Source organism: Scyliorhinus canicula, chromosome 12, assembly GCF_902713615.1.
Source record: "Scyliorhinus canicula chromosome 12, sScyCan1.1, whole genome shotgun sequence".
NCBI lineage: Eukaryota > Metazoa > Chordata > Chondrichthyes > Carcharhiniformes > Scyliorhinidae > Scyliorhinus > Scyliorhinus canicula.
This window is the reverse complement of record NC_052157.1, coordinates 154112665-154133888: the sequence shown is the minus strand read 5'-3', so window position 1 is coordinate 154133888 and position 21224 is coordinate 154112665. Positions and strand designations below refer to the sequence as shown.

At 46.7% G+C, this 21224-nt stretch overlaps 1 protein-coding gene across 1 annotated transcript in view; it reads left to right on the top strand.

Annotated features, from left to right (window-relative positions):
- The first annotated feature begins 20138 nt into the window (after positions 1-20138).
- LOC119975083 (aldehyde dehydrogenase, dimeric NADP-preferring-like) overlaps positions 20139-21224 on the top strand; it is a 47271-nt gene continuing 46185 nt past the window's right edge. The window contains exon 1 of the mRNA XM_038814590.1: positions 20139-20276. The gene's annotated coding sequence lies outside the window, so the exon portion shown is untranslated. The remainder of the gene's footprint in view (positions 20277-21224) is intronic.

Here is a 21224-nt window from a genome sequence, read left to right as displayed (position 1 = left end):
GATTCAAGATATTAGTTGTCTACTTGGCAGATTGTATTCTCACAAAAGGGATAGATTGAATCCCACTGGAAGTTCCTCAAGTTACATACATAGATACAGAGAAGATATGAGCAGGAGACCTTTTGGCCCTTCGAGCCTGCTCTGCCATTTATCACGATCATGGCTGATCATCCAACTCAATGGCCTAATCATGCTTTCTTCCCATAGCCTTTGACCCCAGTCTTTCCCAAGTGCTATATCCAGCCACCTCTTGAATGTATTCAATGTTTTAGCATCAACTACCTCCCGTGGTAAAATTCCACAGGTTCACCACTCTTTTTGGGTGAAGAAATGTCTCCTCATCTCCGTCTGAAATGGTTTACCCTGAATCCTCAATGTGACTCCTGGTTCTGGACACACCCATCATTGGGAACAAGTTGTCTGGCAAGTACAGAGTTCCAGGCACAAATTCTTCTCACTTGGAAAATAATGGCAGATGGAGTTTAACCCTGATAAGTGCAAGGTGATTCATTTTGGTAGAAAAAATTTGAATGCGGATTACAGGGTCAATGGCAGGGTTCTGAGGAATGTGGAGGAACAGAGAGATCTTGAGGTTCATGTCCACAGATCTCTGAAGGTTGCCACTCAAGTGGATAGAGCCGTGAAGAAGGCTTATAGTGTGTTAGCGTTTATTAACAGGGGGCTTGAGTTTAAGAGCTGCGGGGTTATGCTGCAACTATATATGACCCTGGTGAGACCACATTTGGAGTATTGTGTGCAGTTCCGGTCACCTCATTATAGGAAGGATGTGGAAGCATTGGAAAAGGTGCAATGGAGATTTATCAGGATGCTGCCTGGTTTGCAGGATAGGTCTTATGAGGAAAGGTTGAGGGAGCTAGGGCTTTTCTCTTTGGAGCGGAGGAGGATGAGAGGCGACTTAATAGAGGTTTATTAGATGATGAGGGGGATAGATAGCGTGGACGTTCAGCGACTATTTCCTCGGGTGGATGTAGCTGTTACAAGGGGGCATAACTATAAGATTCAGGGTGAGAGATATAGGAGGGATGTCCGAGGTAGGTTCTTTACTCAGAGACTGGTTAGGGTGTGGAATGGACTGCTTGCTGTGATAGTGGAATTGGACACTTTAGGAACTTTCAAGCGGTTATTGGATAGGCACATGGAGCACACCAGAATGACAGGGAGTGGGATAGCTTGATCTTGGTTTCGGACAATGCTCGGCACAACATCGAGGGCCGAAGGGCCTGTTCTGTGCTGTACTGTTCTATGTTCAATATAATGTTTACTACAAGGGTCTAAAGAAGGCTCACATTTTAGAAATGGATAAGGAATGATTTTTGTCAGCACTTATCTTCACTTCAGGAAGTTTTAGTCTTGCTCCGTCGACGTTGCTCCATTATATGGCTTCAATCAATGTTGCTTTAATTGGTCAGGCCAGGTTTCTGAAAAGACTTCTATTTCGATGGTGCTTTTCACTTCTGCCAGAAGTTGCTTCACAGCCAATTAAGTGTAGCCAACTGTTGTTGGAAATGTGGCAGCCGCCGATATACACACAGCAAGTTTCCACAAGCAGCAATGTGATAATGACCAGAAAATCTGTTTCAGTGAAGTCGATTGAGCGATGAATATTGGCTAGGACACCAGGATGAGTTTCCCTGCTCTCCAAACCACGGATCTTTTGTGTCGACCTGCTTGCCAGGATGAAAGAATAATCAACTCGGGAATCCAGTGAGCCCTGAAAAATCCGTGGGCAGAATAAAGCTCCGGGGTGGTGGTGGCTGAAAATTTGCTCAAGCTCACTGTCTCGAATTAGCTGTGAAGAACAGGCATGGTGGGTGCGTGGGATAGGAATTGATGGTGAAGTACTGGACGATGACTATATAAATAGGTCCGTGGCTTTGGGTGAGAATATTAAAACTGGATGAATAGTGAAGAGGGATGTACCATCACTTATGAGGGAATGTCCGAAATTTGGTTGGAGGGTGGGATTGATGGTGCTAATGTCGGTCATCACCTGGGCGAGAACACTAGAAGACTACATGGGGGAATGGACCATCATTTATCAGCAGCTCTGCATTAGTGTAGTCTACCTGTATATGTTAGCAGGAGCCTTGTAACAGCTACAGGTCCCAGTGTGGGTTTAATGAAGGGATTATGTTTAGACCCTTGTATGAAGGTGGGGTGGGGGAAGGGGAAATTGCTAGTATTGCCAAGGACATGAATGAACAGTATTAACCAAATTTGTAGAGCTGTTTGACAACCGAATTGGCCAATAAAGTTCTTGGAACACCCAACAATGTTTCGAGGTTTCTATTTCCAATCAGCACATCTATGTCTGCCAAGTACTAGTGGCTGAATGTCTTGCATTGAGTGTGGGCTGGTGGTTTATTTAAAGACTTGAGCCTTCTAGTCAAAATATGGTTATGTTGATTTTATATATCCAAATAACCAACTTGGTTGGCAATGGGAACAAGTTGTGCATCATTCAGTGTGTTTTCTACTTTTACATTTTTTTAAAACACTGTTAGTTGGAATGCTAATGTTTAAACTAAATATCAGTGAGTTGTTACCAAGAGAAGAGAAATAATAATAATCTTTATTGTCACAAGTAACATCCCAACTACTGAGTTCAACCTCAGGACTTGTTGGGTATGGAAGGAGCATTTAGCAGGCTGATAATCAGCTCAGGAATCCTTTCACCACTCTTTCTCCCCCCCCCCCCCCCCCTCCACTATTCCCCAAGAATAAAAAAGTGTGGGTGTGAAGATACGCTTAAAAAAAAAGGCAACCTGTGTCTGGGCTGATCTCTCCCTTATGAACCATACGGCCGAATTGTAAATAATAAACCAAAAGTGAAATTGAGTTTAATAGCTATCGATTGGATGCTGTTTTCAGATTTGAAAAGGGTTTTTACATTTCTAGCTCCAGGTTAGCCGGTTGAAACATTTTTGCAATTGCTGCGAAAGGGCTCTAGATTTTTCATTCCACTGCAATCTGTCTTTAATCCTTTTGATGCTTCAACATGCCATTCAAAGTTTTAATAAATGAGGACGAGTAATGAAAAGTCAGCAAAGATCTCCAGACTGTAACCTTATCGAAAGAAATGATCTCAAAACTACAAATTACGAGGGCAGCACAGTGGGTTAGCACTGATGCCTCACGGCGGCGAGGTCCCAGGTTCGATCCCGTGTTTGCGTGGGTTTCAACCCCCCCCCAACCCAAAGATGTTGGCGCAGGCTAGGAGGGTTGAAGGGCCTGTTCCTGTGCTGTACTTTTCTTTGTTCTTTATGTGCAGGGTAGGTGGATTGGCCATGCTAAATTGCCCCTTAAGTGGAAAAAATGAATTGGGCCCTATAAAGTTTTTTAAAACTATAAATCAAAAAGAATATATTATCGTAGATTGGGAAAGGGTAAAGCAAAAGTGGATCAGTGATTCAGGTAGTACAAACTAGGCATTTTCCTTTGAAAGGCAAATGTAGTATCCAATGTTAATGTACACTTGGTGACAAAGGAAGTAAACGTTATCATAAAAAGGAGGCTTATGGCAAATGTCAGGACCAAAATTCAGTCAGCTAGGAAGATTATAGAAAGTACAGGAAGGAATTGAAAAATTTAATATGGGAGGCAAAGAAAATTCAGTGCATTACTATTTGTGCAATGGATTTTAATATTCGCTGACTCGTTAAGTGTCCAGTTATAGTCACATTGATAATCCTTCCTTGTAGACATAATGCATTAGATATTCAAGGAATACAGTGGACTCCAGTGAATAACACTATTTCCCCAACCATTTATCGATCGATGATCAATTATTTAAATTCAGTTCAAAGGTAACTGTGACCCTGAAACTATCATCATTTACCATGGAAACCCAGCTGGTTCTCTGATGTGGAATTTAGGGAAGGAAATCTGCTGTCCTTGCCTGGTCTGCCTGGACGTGTGACTCCAGGCTTTTGCAAACCTGCTTGAGTCTTGTGATCATGGTTTACAGTGTTATCTGAACCTTATGATGTGTTCACCAAAGCCCAGCTGGTAGCACTTTCCTCTAATTCAGAAGGTTGTAAAGAAGTCCCGGCTGGCAATCCAGCTGTGAGAGTGCCGCTCTGTCAGAGATGCTACCTTTTGGACGAGATTGAGGGCCTTGTCTGCTCTCTCAGGTGGGCATAAAAGATCCCATGGCAAATATCTGAAGAACGAGGGTCCGCCCTGGCCAATATTTCTCCTTGTGCCTCAGCCAACATCACTAAAACAAAACTGATCATTACCACAATGCTGTTTGTGCGAACTTGGTGGTGATGGCTGTACAACGCATTGGGAAATCCTTAGGTCCTGTATAAGACAAGTCTGCCTTTAAAAAAAAATAAGATTATTATCTTCTTATTGATACCAAATGACTCCTCTTTCGGGTATTGAGGCACCCTCAATTACGACGCGAGAGCGAGGTCGGTAATCAAAAGGCTTTAATCTACAGGGAACTGAACAGCATCCGAGAGACGTGTGCTCACCACATGGAGCCTTATCCTATATACCATTTCCTGGGGGCGTAGCCAGAGGCGGAGTCCTCCCCGGGTCCCAAGCATCTTAAAGGGGCAAGGTATTAAAGGTCAGGTACCGTTTACAGCAGTTATTAATACCGTTCATCACAGGTATCATGCTCTAAGATGGCATTAGCAACCACAGACTGCCATGGGATTTGTTCGTGCAGCATGGTAGCATTGTGGTTAGCACAAATGCTTAGCAGCTCCAGGGTTCCAGGCTCGATTCCGGGTTGGGTCACTCTGTGCGGAGTCTGCACATCCTCCCTGTGTGTGCGTGGGTTTCCTCCGGGTGCTCCGGTTTCCTCCCACAGTCCAAAGATGTGCAGGTTAGGTGGATTGGCCATGATAAATTGCCCTTAGTGTCCAAAATTGCCCTTAGTGTTGGGTGGGGTTACTGGGTTATGGAGATAGGGTGGAGGTGTTGACCTTGGGTCGGGTGCTCTTTCCAAGAGCCGGTGCAGACTCGATGGGCCCAGTGGCCTCCTTCTGCACTGTAAATCTATGAAAAAATATTATGCTAGGCAAAGTGCCGCAGTGGCTGCTGTTGCCTTTGTTTTTTCTTTCTGACCATTTCACTCCTAATCTGTCATCTGTTTATTAACTCGGTCTCAGTTCATGCCACTCCCATCATATGCTCTCCTCCTCCAGATACCATGCCCTTAGAGAGCATTGGTAATCATGGAGCTCCACTGGATTAACCTATGGTTATGCTTGGCACAGTATTGCAGTGATTCGCCATTGCCTTCTGTGGTGCAGCTAACTAGGAAGTTCTCCCACTCTTCCCACCTGTATTGGCCGAAAATCAACCTGTTTGGCCACGTTATGAACACACCTTCTGTGGCCACCAAGCTCTGGGGTGGGACTTGAACCCAGAACTTGCGGCCCAGAGGGAAGATCCTATACCATTGTACCACAAGACGTCCCCCAAACATCCAATATTCTTTGGAAATGCCTCTTTAGAGGCACTTTGAGTGCGTTCTGATTCTGCATTATTACTTTCCATATCATAGAATGATGTGGCTCTGAAGGATGTTATTCAGCCACGCCAGTTGTTTGGTAAGGAGTTATCCATTTAGTATCGCTCTCCTGCATTGATCTTCATAGTCCTGCAAATCTTCCCCCTACCCCACTCCCTGCCCTTACAGATATTTATACAAATCCCTCTGTGCTAACAGAACATCAGGCACCTTTGAATGACAGGGGAGGAACCTGTGTGAGTTATTTACCCTTTTTACAAACAGTAAGAGCTCATCGGAAACTTTAGCCCCGTCATCATTTTCAGGGAGGTTTGCCTGTTCACAATTAGGACAGCCACTGGGAACAAAGGATGTTTTTTTTTTAAAGAAGAAGGGAATCGGATATCAGGAAATGGAGCAAATATTCGTTGAGTCTGATTTGATAATTTAGCCGGGTTATTGCTGTGAGCTATGCAGAAGATGGTTATCTCCCGTAATTCTCATTCTCTCTTCCTGCTTCTCACAGGCTAACCTTGGCTTCCGAGGCCCAGGCAAACGACCCAATTGTTGAAGCCTAATTTAAACACCATGCACATATTCACTGATTGTCAGTGACGAGACCTTTCATCTGCGATTCCAGGAAAAATTCCCATTTGCTTCGATTTGTATTTAATTTGAATCTCCTGTTTTTCATTTCTCCGGGTTTCCATGGGTGTAAAGCCTTGGCCGAATTATGGAACAATAAATTATGGAGCAATACTGGTCTCCCTGTAATAGCAATGCTACATGGGGGCGCAGTACAAAGTGGCAAAAAGACGTACTAGAATGAAACCAGGACTGAGAGGTTGTATCCCTCAGGAAAGATTGAACAGGCTTAGGGTTCCTTTCAAAAAGGGGTGACCTGATAGAGGTCTTTAAGATCACAAAACGTGTTTGGTCGGATGGATGTAGTCCACTTGCAAATGGGACTAAAACAAGACACTAGAAATGTGTGGCATAGTGGGGGGTGGCACAGTGGTTAGCACTGCTGCCTAACAGCGCCAGGGACCCGGGTTCAATTCCGGCCTCGGGTGACTGTGTGGAGTTTGCACTTTCTCCCCGTGTCTGCATAGGTTTCCTCCGGGTGCTCCGGTTTCCTCCCACTTGCCTTAGTGTTCAAAGATGTATAGGTTAGGTGGAGTTATGGGGATAGGGCAGGGGAGTGAACCTGGATAGGGTGCTCTTTCAGAGGATCGGTGCAGACTCGATGGGCACTGTGGGGATTCTTTTTTTTCAACTAGGGCAATTTAGCGTGGCCAATCCACCTACCCTGCACATCTTTGGGTCGTGGGGGTGAAACCCACGCAGCAACGGGAAGAATGTGCACACTCCACAGAGGCAGTGACCCGGGGCCAGAATCGAAACCAGGTCCTTGGCACCGTGAGGTAGCAGTGCTAACCACTGCACCACCTGGCAACCCTGACACCATAGGGACTCTATGGTTCTATAACACAGTCATTAATAAATCCAGTAGCAAATTCAGGCAAAACGTTGGGGGGTGGTTAAAATGCGGAACTCTGTGCCACAAAAGTGGGGTTGAAGTGGATACCATAGATGCATTTCAGGGAAAGTTAGATATATGAGAGAGGGGAATAGGAGCGACTGGTGATGGAGTTCGATGAAGTAGGGTAGGAGAGGCCCATGCACAGTTTTAACGCCACTTGTTGGAACTAAACCTTTTAACTAAGTTATACTATAGATGGTTATAGACTGAGCGATCATGTGACACAATGGTGCAGGGACAAAAAGGGTCATGTGTTGGGAGGTTTCCCCTGGAATGTGGGCAGAGACCAGAATGAATGAAGTAGCTGCTCAGTTAATGAATAAACCACCGCCTGTTACGAGTCCTTGTCGTCAGTGTTTCAGTGGGAAACCCAATACCTTCACAATGGTGATCACCAACACTTGCTGGGCTGTTTGGAATCTAACAGTTCTATTTAAAGTGTCACCTTAAACCACATACCCCCTTCATTTCCTGGAATCTCTGCCTCCCCCTGGGCTATGGGGATCAGGAATCCATCAGTACCTCCCTCATGGTGCTTATATCCTTGTACAGGGAGTGCCAGCTGTCCAAAGGGTTGCCAACTCTAGGTGGACATATTCCTGGAGGCCTCATTGCAAGACCCTCCATCAGCCATAAAACCATAGAAAAGTTACAGTGCAGAAGGAGCCCATTTGACCCATCGTGTCCATGCCAGCCCAAAGACACCGAGGTGCCCTTTCTAATACCACCTTCCTGCACTCAGTCCACAGTCCTGTAGCTTATTGCACTTAAGATCCAGATACTTTTCAAAAGAGTTTAGGGTCTCTGCCTCCATCACCAACGCAGGCAGTGAATTCCACCGAGGGAAACTATTTTATCCTGTCCATTCTATCTCTTCCACTCATATTGTACACCTCAATCAAGCCACCCCTCAGCCTCCTTTGTTCAAGGAAAATAACCCCAACCTCTCTGATCTCTCCACGTTGCTACACTTCTCTAGCCCTGGCAACATTCTTGTAAACCTCTTCTGCCCTCTCTCCAGAGCAATGACGTCCTTCCTGTAATGTGGAGTTTGTAATACCAAACAACCATTTTTCTCAATTCAAATATTTCGACAAATAAACAGAAAAGTTCAAAAGAGGTGAAAAAAATCAGATATTCTTCTTAATGACCCTGCGATTTTTCTCCTGGGTTTGTCCAGCAGAGTCCAGGACGTTATTTTCCGAAATCTCTGGAGTCCACCAGGGCAAGGCTGGGCTCCATCGCAATAAAGACCATTTAGGCTTTTTGAAATGTCCATTAAGAAATTTGCTAACAAGGTGTAAATGGATTCAGCAATAAAAATTACATTTACAAACTGGCCCCTTTATCATACGGAGATCCAAAAGCACTTTGCAGCCAATGCATTACTTTTGATGTTACTTGTGAAGATATGCATAAAATAGTTCTGTATATAATATTGTAAACGACCTCCGACCATCAGGTGGCAGTGTGGCAGTGTAAGTCCACCAAGCGGCTCTGTGCCTCGAGGCAGTTGGGAGTAAGTCATGTTGGTGGATAGATGTATTTTGCAGTAGCTCTATAACAGTTAGTGTGAGTAGTTTGTTATTTATTTATTCCAGTTATCTTCACCACGCAGCTGTTTCATAATAAATTATTTAAACTAGATGTTCTGTAGTGCATCATTCAGCCAGTCTACAGAACACAACATTACTGTTGGTTGAGTGTTACGATTTGGTGATGAACTTCTTACAAGAGGGAGCTGGGCAGTGGAGTTAGTTCAGGATTCAGCGGACACAATGGGATGAAGGGTGATATTTTGCGCTGTAAATTTCTACGGCTGTATCAATATTACAATTTAGCAACTAGTTAAACCCAGATCGAAAAGGCAAGTTAGTATTCAAAGTGGAGTTTTTAAACGAGAAGTGAGCTGTTGTTTCCTATCACAATGCATCTAATTGTTACTTTCATTCATTGCTGTGTCTCTAAGTTTGGAAAGTGGCCGACACCGGCAAGTCAATCAACCCTATCCCCAATTGTCCCTACAATGATTAAAATGCTCACTATTCACCACAATTAAGTGTTCCTACTGAAGTCTTTTTAATTTATTGCTCCTCCCCTGCCACATGTGCCAGTTTCCTGATATTACAGATTTCCCAGTAATTGTCATGAAACAGTGCCTTCAATGTTTACTGCATGTTTTTTTGTATATTTTTGCAATTGGTGTAGGGAAGTGGGAAAGGAGGAGTGGGGGAGGGTGGGTTAATATCCAGTGTAGCCAGGGGGCGGGATTCTCCCAGCCCTGTGCCGGGCCAGAGAACCCCCGTGCACGGGCCACATCGCCCCGACGCCGGCGAGCAATTCTCTGCAATGCAGAGAATGGGCGCCATTGACGCCGGAGTGGTTGGTGCGGCCCCGGTCGCGGGCCACTCTACGTGGCCGGTCTGCCGATTCTCCGGCCAGGATGGGCCGAGCGGGAGTAGGAAAAGAGCCGAGTGCCGCCGGCGCGTTCTAACCTGCTCTGAGCCGGCGGGACCTCGGTGTGTAACGGTCGGGTGGTGGCCTTTGGCGTGGGGAGGGGGGGGGGGGGTCCAACCCCGGTGGGGGGGGGGACGTCCGAGGTTGCCTGGCCCACGATCGGGACCCACCGATCGGCGGGCCGGCCTCTGTGACTGGTGGCCTCCTTTCCTACGTGCCGGCCCTTGCAGCCCTGCGCCATGTTGCGCTGGGGCCAGCGCGTTGAAAGAGGCCACTGTGCATGCGCGCGTTGGCACTGGTGCCACTGCGCATGTCCTCGTTGGCGCCGGTGCAACTGCGCATGCGCGGATCCCGCGGCGCACAGTTCGCAGGGGGATCGGTAGCTGGAACGGCGCGAACTGCTCCAGCGCCGTGCTTGCCCCCTTTTGGGGCCAGAATTAGGCGTGGGAGCAGCTTGTTCACATCGTTGTAAAATCCCCTGGAGAATCCCGCCCAGGGGGTCAGTACTAAGATGGTGTCTTGCAAAGGATGCTTGGATATTTTGCCAAGTACGGAACAAGCAGGCTGCAACCTGAATGAATATTGATGAGCAGGCTGCAGCCTGGACATCGCAATACACAGGAAAAAGGCCATCGCAGGGACATCGCAGGGACAATACAAAGGCACTGTCATTCACGAATGTCTGTCAGACACATCGCCACCTATATTCCTTATTCGGAAGGGCCTATGTGCCCCGAACACCTGCAGACGTGGCCGGTGAGTGCACACCCCGAAATCGATGTGGCAGCCCCTGATTGGACTTGATCGATCAGGGTGATCAAACTCTGATCAAGCGAATGGCAATGACCCAGAGACCGCCCAAATGTGGTGTGAAAGCCAGGAAGGATAAAAGGTGCCGCACCACCTTAGAATCTCTCTCTGCAGCAGCCAGCGACAGGGACAGAACAACAGTGATCTTCACCGGCCATGAGGAGGACCATCACATCATCAGGAAGCGGAAGACCAGAGTCAGAGGATCAGACCAGACTGAGGACCAAACATCGACAGGAACCAGATCACGGTTAAAGGCCAATATCTTTTTGGGTACTTGTCAGTCACTCAAAGTTAAGACAAGGTTGTGTTATGCTTCTTCATGTAGCATAAGCTGCTTCCTTGATGTACGCTCTGACAAAGGAAGGTTCAGACTTGGAGATAAGTTCAACACATTTATTGAACAGTTAACAATTCTCCTACTTGACGTCGACTCTTCTGCTAATCTTGCTATAGTAACTCAGTCTGACTAACCAGTCTGCTCTAAGCCACGGGGTGGGTGTGAAGCTTCTGATCTGCCCCTGTCCTTCTCTCTGAGTGTCGCCTGAGCAAGAGCATGTGTGTTTACAGTGATGCATATCACCGCAAATGATTGGTATTGCACTTTAGCATTCTGTAGGATAACTTAAACCAGGTATTGTTAAACTCAGGGGCGCGACTCTGCGAGTGGGTCGCGGGCGGGTGTCGGGAGGGCTGCAGAGCCGTCCTTTGCTGCGCTCCCGATCGCGCAAATCTGTGTCCAACAGCCGCAGCAGCCGGCTTTTAATAATGCCGGCTGCGAGCGGCCTTCAAAATGGGCAGGAACAGATTGTAAAAATTTGGCCGCACTGCGCATGCGCATCAATGATCGGGCACGCATGCGCAGTGCGGCTGCATTTAAAAAAAAATATGGTCACAGCCTTTTTTTCCAAGTTCGGGTGGCCAAAGGGACCCAAAACCATTTCCTCCATTTTTGTCACAACAAACACGGTAAGAGAAAAATGGTGGGTCGCGCTGGTCGGCTGGCGTGGGTCGCGAAGGTCGGCCAGCGTGGGTCGCGAAGGTCGGCCAGCGTGGGTCGCGAAGGTCGGCCAGCGTGGGTCGCGCTGGTCGGCCAGCGTGGGTCGCGCTGGTCGGCCGGCGTGGGTCGCGAAGGTTGGCCGGTTGGTAAAAATGGGTCCCCGAAAAGAAAGTTTGAAAAACACTGACTTAAACTGATAAGTGTGATTGATTGATGCTAACATTGTGTGTGTGTGGGAATAAAGACTATTGATTTAAGGCAAAGTTGACTTGCAGTCATTCGTCCACTGCACTCTGGTTAAAGATACACTGCGGTCCCAACACCATAAAGCAGACAACGTTCAAGAAACGGTGAGATAGTTGGTTGGGGAATAAAAGGATATGGGAGGAGACCAATACTGGTCTTTGCTGGTGTTTATGCTGTATTAGAGGTTCCGCCCTCGATCCCTCTAATTCTATCAGCTTTGCATTCTATTCCTTTCCCTCATGTACTTATCCAGCTTCTCTTAACTGTATCTATACTATTTGCTTCAATCACTCCATGTGGCAGAGTTCCACGTTCTAACCAGCTTCTGGGTAAAGATATTCATATCTCTGTTATAATTCTTGTTCGCTCCACTGCGTGCAGTTGGTTGTCATATGATAAATAATTGATAAAGGGCTAATTGGCTACTTTTAATGACTTGCAACTGTACAGGGTGTTGACAAGACAACACCTAACGTCCTGGTCTCTCTAGAGCTAATATACCATACCATTAGAGACAGCTCAAAGAAGGTACGGTGACACAGTGGTTAGCACTGCTGCCTCACAGCGGCAGGGGCCCAGGTTCGATTCTGGTTTTGGGCCACTGTGCGGAGTGTGTATGTCCCCCCCCCCCCCCCCCCCCCCGGTGTGTGCGTGGGTTTCCTCCGGGTGCTCCGGTTTCCTCCCACAGTCCAAAGATGTGCAGGTGAGGTGGATTGGCCGTGCTAAATTGCCCTTAGTGGGGCAGCACGGTGGCGCATTGGTTAGCACTGCTGCCACACGGCGCCGATGACCCGGATTCGATCCCGGCCCCGGGCCACTGTCCTGTGTGGCGGCCTCGACTTCATCCACACTTGGTGGAAGTCCCAGATCATCTTTGATGGGGAGTTGGGGGATTTCCTCAAATACTTCCTCATCTATGGCTGTGTCACAGCTTTGGAGTTCTTTGGAGCGCTCTCTCCATTGAAGGCCGGTGTTTTCTCCGTCTCTCAAGAGGGTTCCATCCTTACTCCGCACCGGTTTGAGGCCTGGGATATTGGGTCCATATTTCACCTTAGTGGCACTGAAGAAGCCCTGGGTTTCATTCTTGACAGCGAGGTGTTGCAGCGCCTTAGCTTTCTAGGCCCATCGTTGGTTCTTGATTACCCTAGTTCCTCTTTGCACCACTGCATTGGCTAATTGATGAGCTCTTCTCTTTGCCTCACTGGTTATGTTTTGCCAGGTGCAAGGATCTTTCCTCTTCTTGGATGATGTGGTCGTTCATGTTGAACCAGTTTTGGCATTTCCTGGTCTTGTAGCCGATGGTTTTTTCACAGCTTGTCTTCAGTTCTCTCCAGTTTTTTCCACTCCTTTAGAATGTAGACTTTGGAGATTTTGGAGAAGACATCGTTGGAGGATCACTCGCACGCTTGCTTCTAGAAGCCACTCAACATTGATCTTTGTTGTGAGCTGTTTCTTCATCTTCCTCTTCTGGTGGAGCTTGGACATGGAGGAGAGGATGAGCTGGTGGTCTGTTCTTCAGTCATCTGTGCTGGTCGTCCTTTTGGTCTCAGGATTGGACCATGACAAAGTCGATCATGTGTCAGTGCTGTGATCGTGGATGTCTCCAGGAAGTCTTGAACTTCCTTTTGGCAGAACAGCTTGTTTGTGATGACACGCTGGTGTTCCGCGCATTTGGCGAGCAGGAGAACCCTGTCTGAGTTGCAATTCCCCAATTCCTTCCTTTTCTATGGCTCGTTTCCAGATTTAGGAGTTCTTTTCAACCCTGGTATTGAAGCCTCCAAGGAGGGTGATCTTAGCTTCCTCAGGAATGTGGGAGAGTAAGGTGGCCAGGGTGGCATAGAAGCCTTCTTTAAACTCATCGTTGTCATCACGGGTTGGGGCATAAGCACTTGCGACCATCGCCTACTGGTTCTTGGCAATTTGTAGAAAGAGAGTCATGCGGCGTTTGTTAATGCCGACAGGGAGCTCTCAAACTCAGTTGACAAGTTTGTTCTTGATGGTGTCCCATGTGTCCTGGGTTGATTCACGGGTTTTCCTCTCCAGAAGAACGTGCAGCCACCACCGCCATCTTCCCTCAGCTTCCCTCCGCCTGCTCTTCGGATCTCTTGGACGGCAGCGACATCAGTGTTCATGGGCAACAAGGACAGTTCTCCCTTCTGGTCAATTATTATGCTCATTATTCAGGAGGATTGGTATATTCCAGGTTCCGAAATTCAGTTTAACTTGCGATTTAAAAAAAATAAGTTTAGAGTACCCAATCCATTTCTTCCAATTAAGGGGCAATTTAGCGTGGCCAATCCACCTACCCCGCCCATCTTTGCATTGTGGGGGCAAAACCCACACGGGGAGAATGTGCAAACTCCACATGGACAGTGACCCAGAGCTGGGATCGAACCTGGGACCTCAGCGCCATGAGGCAGCAGGACTAACCCACTGCACCACCGTGCCGCCCTAACTATGATTTTCTGACTGCAGGTAGATTGAACCTGCTGGATGAGGTTTTCCAGCCAGGTTGGGGATGGAACAGACTATTTCTAGGGCACCTTTTCTAACCCTTGCCCCATGCGGGGTCGATCCTGCAGGGGGCTGTTCGGTTGTGAAGAAAGCTGCCGAAATGCTCTCCTGTTCCTAATCCATGAGTGAGACGACTGAATGAACTCCACAGCCTATGTGCCAGTACAAAGCTAGGGGCTACCCGATATCATGGTCTTGTTCCCGTTGGGATGATATGCATAAAACAATTCTGTACATAATGCTATACACGACCTCCGACCACTCAGTGGCAGTGTAAACCCGCCACGTGACCCTGTGTCTGGGGAGTTGGGAGTAGGTCGTGTTAGAGGATAGACGTATCTTACAGTAGCTCTACAATAGTTAATTAGTGTCAGTAGTTTATTATTTTATTCAATCCTAGTTATCTTTATCACGCAGTTGTTTCATGATGAATTATTTAAACCAGACGTTCTGTAGTTCATTATTCACTTTGGCTGGTCTACAGAACATGACCGTGGGCAGCAGGGTAGCATGGTGGTTAGCATAAATGCTTCACAGCTCCAGGGTCCCAGGTTCGATTCCCGGCTTGGGTCACTGTCTGTGCGGAGTCTGCACGTCCTCCCCGTGTGTGCGTGGGTTTCCTCCGGGTGCTCAGGTTTCCTCCCACAGTCCAAAGATGTGCGGGTTAGGTGGATTGACCATGCTAAATTGCCCGTAGTGTCCTAAAAAGTAAGGTTAAGGGGGGGGGGGGGTTGTTGGGTTACGGGTATAGGGTGGATACGTGGGTTTGAGTAGGGTGATCATTGCTCGGCACAACATCGAGGGCCGAGGGGACTGTTCTGTGCTGTAGTGTTCTATGTTCTATGTTCTATGACACAAGTCACCTCTCGCTGATTGCCGCAGGGCTTGCCTGTGGGGGGAGGGGAGGGGGGTGGGTGGTGCTGGTTTCCTCTAGGTAGACGCCTGATGTGGGGCATCTTTTAACTTGGGTATGCTGGTGCGCATCAGCAGACACCCGTGGTCCTTGGCAGAGGGTAGGGGAACCTCGGCGACTGAGGAATCTCCCTACTGCCACAACCTTCATCCACCATCGCAGCCTTTGATCCACCATTGAGGCCTTGCTTTTGATCGCGCTTTGCCTGGCTCGTCCCCCTCGGACCTCTCCTTGGATTGCCACCTTGCCATGGTGGAGAGGCTGGAATGTTCCGTCGATCCCGAGAGCAACGCTGTCGGGAGCCTTAACCTCCTGGGAGGGTGGCTGATGATGCCATGGTTCTAAGTGGGTTGAAGAATGTATCTATTGTGATACATAAGGTATCACAATTTTAGAGAACGGGCACGATGGACTGAAGTCCCTGTTTGTATGTTCATGAAAGGAATTTGATTTGCCTTGGGGGACTGGCTCTCCGAAGGAAAGCTGAAACAGATGCCGTGTTTAAAAGCAGGCCTGATTTCATTCAGTCATTTAGTTCAACCAGAAGATAACGTGACAGAATATAATTCTCTGCTTATTGATCCGGTTGTAGTCTCGGGAGTATTACCGCTATGTAATTATAAAACACTCTAAGATCAATGCCGTAGCATTTGGACTTGAGTGAAGCCACAGATTAGAGATGTGTCGCACTTTGTCCTGGGTTCATGAAGGAACGGTCCGTGCTTAACCCAATAGCTGCAATGTAATTTGTGAATTGATTTTTCTTCAACGTCTAACAATGTATTGATTCTGCTTCCCTTGTCCTCAATTTAATTCTCATCAGAATGATCTAAAAATGCAAAACAGATGGACAAGCTGAACACCGTTTTGTTGTAACACAAAAAGGCTTTCTGTACACACGCTATCAAGTCTAATTGCGCCACTTCCATGGCAACCAGTAGAAGATGTGGGGGGGGGGGGGGGGGGAATACGAGGGACACCTTGTGCCAATGCTAGATGAGGAAGGCCGCGTCTCGTTTCATCTGCACGCTACGCATTGGATCAAAAGCGTTATTTGGCCGGGATGGGGAGGGGGAGCTAGATAAATATTTCCATTGACCAATCATGGGAAACCAAGCCCACAGGCTTGGTTTTGGGAGTTGGGGAGAATTTTCCTCGACGTTTTCCTGAAATTGTTTGCCCGGAGCAGGGATTGGTGCCATTGACGGTTAGTGGTGAACAGGGACGCCCTGTCCGATTTGCATTTCTGGATCCGATAATCTCCTTTGGCTGTTTTTACGACTTCATATCCTGACCTTCTCCCTCTGGGCCAGAAACATAGATTTGGGAAATTCCTTCCCTCGACCTCTCTGACTCTCTTCCCTATTGTAAGACATTCCCTAAAATCTGCCTCTTCAACCAAGCTTTTGCCCATTCCTCCCAGTATCTCCTTCTGTGCCTCGGTGTCATGTTTCGGTTGTGAATCGCTCCTGGGAAGGGCTATTTTATTACTGGTTCTATACAAATCCAATATATTGGTGACCAGATTGGTGACTGAAGGAATTCAGAATTGCCATCTCTTGGGTCAAGATGTTAAACCAAGGCTATGGGTTTACACAGGCTTCAGGAGCATCGATGGGGGGAACAGTAAGGTAGACATTCTGGAAGGAGAAGATTAAATTCGTTGAAAGGCTCTCTTCACGGGAATCTAACTTGGAATCTTTGTGAAGAGTGTCCTTCACAAAGAAAACAAACGTTTGTAAAGATGCGAGAAGAATTTGGAATTTAGTATCTAAAATGCCATTTTGTTCACAAATTCAAACCAGCTCCCCAGGCTTCATTGCAGCACTGTACAGAATGGATGGCTGCATTACGTGGAGGTCGTCAGCAGCAAACAGTACATCCCACACACCCTATTATACAGTGAGTCACACAGCTCCAAATGTCAGCAGTGCTTCAGTGCATACCACTCTTGCCTTTGAGAAGGTTATGAGTTCAAATCTTACTCGAGAGACTTCAGCATCAAAATCAGGGTTAACATCCTGGACCAGATTCCAACATTCGTTAGGATATCGGACAAGAACTCCAAACACTTCCTTAAACATTTGTCAAACTCTGTGGAAAGCATACTTCGCCCCAGGAGTGATTCCACTGACCAATAGGCACTTTTACAGTAAAACAAACTTTATTCTTAATACAGGATTAAATACATTAACATCACAGGAAATAGTTTACAATGAATTGTTAAAGAATTCTTTTTTTAACTTTAGGAACCCAATTATTTTTTTCCAATTAAGGGGCAATTTAGCGTGGCCAATCCACCTACCCAGCACCTCTTTGGGTTGTGGGGGCGAAACCCGTGCAGACACGGGGAGAATGTGCAAACTCCACACAGGCAGTGACCCAGGGCCGGGATTCGAACCCGGGTCCTCAGCGCCGTAGGCAGAGGTGCTAACCACTGTGCCACCGTGCTGCCCCAGTTAAACGATTCTTAACAATAAAAGGAAACACTTTAACTGATACCTTCCCTATCTGCAATTAAGCAAAGCCCACCACTGTGTCATGTGAGTGTCCCTTTGGGAAGGGGTTTGGTCTTGCCGCATGGCTTGTGGCACGGCTTCGGTAATGCCGTTTGTGGGTGGATCTGGGCTGTGGCTGTCAGGTGAGAGGGGGTTTTTAGTTTGGGTTTCAGTTTCGGTTTATTGCTTTGGAATGCAGAATAGGGGCAGCGTTTCCCTGTTTACATTTTAAAGCTGTTCCAGTGAACTGAAAGCACGTTGGGTGCGGCAAACTATTTTGGTAACTTTAAAGATAGAGTGGCTTTCCGGAAGGAGTTTTGAATCGACTGGTTGGAACTGGATCAGAATCTCAGGGAAAGGACCAGTCCCATTCAAGTGAGATTACAGTGTGCTGGGCCATCCCCTTGAAAGGGGTTTTAGTTTATTGGATTTTGTATTGAATTGGAACAGTTACAAAGGGGATTCATTAAGAGTTATATACATAGATTACTGTAGCTGTTGTGTTTTCTTCATGTTTGTAATTGATACCCAATTCTTATTTTATATATGTTAACTACATACTTATAATAAACTTTGTTTTGATAAAAGCATCCAGGAAGTCTGGTGAATCCGGCCTGAAGTGAAGGTTCTTATGTTCATCCTAGCCAAATTCAACATCAAAGTTATAGGTCAGGTGAGCTTCATAGTACACTTTGGAGTTTCTAAGCCCTGGCCCATAACGACTGTTAAGTGAAGTTAGCAAACACAAGGATACCTGCTGTTCTCTGGATCGAGATTTCTTGGAGAAGACTGTTTGATGAGAGAGAGAGAGGGATTGAGATCCTGTCAGAGAACAGCCTATAGATTCCGTGTGTCTTTGTCAGACTACTGCTTAACCTGATAACCTTTTGTAAAAGCTGCTGCACAGCTCCAAGCACCTGACCAAACTAAAAAATGAAACTGCCTGCTACAGCCCTGGCTCCTCCCATTAATCACCTCTGTCCCACTCAGATCCCCTGGCCTGCTTACTTAAGTCTATGTCTCAAAGTATCTACTCTCCAGGGAACCTTCTTTCTATAAACAGAAGTCCATTAGCACGGTAGCATTGTGGATAGCACAATTGCTCCACAGCTCCAGGGTCCCAGGTTTGATTCCGGCTTGGGTCACTGTCTGTGCGGAGTCTGCACATCCTCCCCGCGTGTGCGTGGGTTTCCTCTGGGGGCTCTGGTTTCCTCCTACAGTCCAAAGATGTGCAGATTAGGTGGATTGGCCATGATAAATTTCCCTTAGTGTCCAAAATTGCCCTCAGTGTTATAGAACATAGAACATAGAACAGTACAGCACAGAACAGGCCCTTCGGCCCTCGATGTTGTGCCGAGCCATGATCACCCTACTCAAACCCACGTATCCACCCTATACCCGTAACCCAACAACCCCCCCTTAACCTTACCTTTTAGGACACTACGGGCAATTTAGCATGGCTAAATTTGTTGGGTGGGGTTACTGGGTAATGGGGATAGGATGGAGGTGTTGACCTTGGGTAGGGTGGTCTATCCAAGAGCCGGTGCAGATTTGATGGCCCGAATGGCCTCCTTCTGCACTGTTAATTCTATGATAATCTATGATTAGACTTCTCCTTGTAATACGTGGTTGGAACAATTGATGAGCTCACTTTTACGACATCTTAATTGCACCATTTGCAGCCACAGTGTCTGGAAACGTTAACCTAGATTCTTTAATAATGTCGTTGTAACAGATATAAGTACTTGGACTCAGGCTTTTTAAAAGCCTGACTGTAACAAAGACAAAATACAACATATATATATATATTCAAAATTCCGATGTTCATCTCTGTGCCAGTACTGAGGGACTGTCAGGTGTATTTAAACCATTCCCCTATTTCTGAGAACACCGGGGGAATTAGCCATTGTGTCCTGGACAATATTTATCTCCCGATCGATCAACCTCACGAAAACAGATAATCTGATCATTGTCACGTTGCTGTCACTGGGAGCTTGCTGTGCACAAATTGGCTGCTGTGTTTCCTACACTACAACAGTGGCTACACTTTGGAGTAATTCAAAGCTGTGCATTAGGATGAAGTCTGCACCTCCACCTTCCAGACTGTGCAGTATAGTTTTGAACACCAGTCACTTATTCTTTGCAGACAAGCTAAATGGCTGAGCTAAGCCTGTGTTCCTGCTTTATGGAAGGTTAACCCTACCCAAATCGGTGATAATTCTGTGTAACAATTACAAAGCCATCTGTCACGGTGCAGATGTGCCTCCTAATGTGCAAGCAGCAGGTTTAGTAATCACTGGAGTACATTAATTAGACCCACTAACAAAATGCTGTAATCCTCCGCTGATTTATCGTTGTGCAAGGATTTGAGCACCCCACATGTGACCTCGCCACCCTGAACTGGGCCCCTTTGCTGCCATGGATAAACTTCTAATCTCGGATTTAAGGAAGGGGGGGGGGGGGGGGGGGGGGGGGGGGGGGGGGTCGCACGTATTAATGGGCCAAATAGAAATCGCCTTGTTGTTCAAGGAACAAAGACTGTCACGTTAAAAATAACCCCCGTCAACATCCATTACATCCCAAGCGCCGTCTTACAGCCATCAAAACCAACGGATAATAAGCGGATTCTAAACAGGAGGGGGCGGGAGATGGAGAAGGTCAGGAGAAGGAGATGAGGGAGAGTGAGAAGGAGTCAAGGAGAAGAGGTTTTTGAACGCAGGGATAATGAGGAAGAGAGCGAAGAATAAAGGAGAGATAATGATTGAAGGAATGCTTGGGCAGGTGGAAAGAGAAATGAGAAAGAGGTACAGCAGATATCATGCATTGTGATGGTTGGAATCCAATGTTAGTGCGGCAGCTACCCGGGGAGTGTATATTCAAAACTCCCCCCCCCCCCCGTTGCAATTTGGAATAATTTGAACTTGTTTTATTTTGAAAATCTGCAAATTGTCATGCAAAAGAAAATGAAAAAATGAAAGTCGCTTATTGTCACGAGTAGGCTTCAAATGAAGTTACTGTGAAAAGCCCCTAGTTGCCACATTCCGGCACCTGTTCGGGGAGGCTGGTACGGGAATTGGACCGTGCTGCTGGCCTGCCTTGGTCTGCTTTCAAAGCCAGCGATTTAGCCCTGTGCTAAACCAGCCCCTGTGAGAGTACCTTTAAGAAATGGGTGTTTATAACTGCAGTGATGCCAGAGAGTGGGTGGAGCTGGGCTGTCTGTCAGCTTTTTACTTTTGTTTTAGGCTGTTTGCTGCAGGGTGTGTTTAGGTTTGTTTTCAGTGTTGGAGCTGAAGCCAGACAGAGCAGGTGTACTGTTGATCTCTCTGCCATGAAAAGACTATCTCTTGATCATTTGGTGAATTCAGAATTATAAATGTTCTCAGTAGTGAATGTAAACCTGATGTGCTTCTGTTCAAAGGGTTTTCTTAAGTCTTCTGGATGTTAAAAGGACAGCTTACGGATTACTTAGTGTTGTATTCTTCGGGGGTTGTATTTGAATTGATGGTTGCTAAGATGTTCACTGTATGTTTTAAAAAGGTTAACTTGAGTTCATAGAATGAACACTGTTTAGCTTTAAAAAATACTTTTCCATTTCTGCTGTACCACACTTGTAGAGTGGGCCGTGTGCTCCCCATACCACAATCTATTAAAAGCTGTGGGTCAGGTGAACTCCATGATACACTTTGGGGTTCTCTAAACCCTGGCCCATAACAAAATGTTCTGTGTAAAAAAACCATCGGGTTGTCAGAACT